Genomic DNA, 285 nt, shown 5'->3' on the forward strand with positions numbered 1-285 from the left:
CTTAATTATACTAAAGTCTATTTAATTAATTACTTAATTTTGAAAAATAGAAATATCTGTATAGAATAATAATTATTAGTGTATTAATATGAAGTCTGGACAATTATTACAATTAATTTCTTAATTCTTTAATTTTTTAATTATAATAATTATAATTGTAAATAAAATTAATTAATTAATTGTATGTATCTTTTTATTTTTATAAATTTATTAATTAATTGTGTGAATTTTTTAATTTAATTTATTTTAAATTTATTTGACAAATATAATTGTCGCAGAAGGAGT

Source organism: Ipomoea triloba, chromosome 1 (genome assembly GCF_003576645.1).
Source record: "Ipomoea triloba cultivar NCNSP0323 chromosome 1, ASM357664v1".
NCBI lineage: Eukaryota > Viridiplantae > Streptophyta > Magnoliopsida > Solanales > Convolvulaceae > Ipomoea > Ipomoea triloba.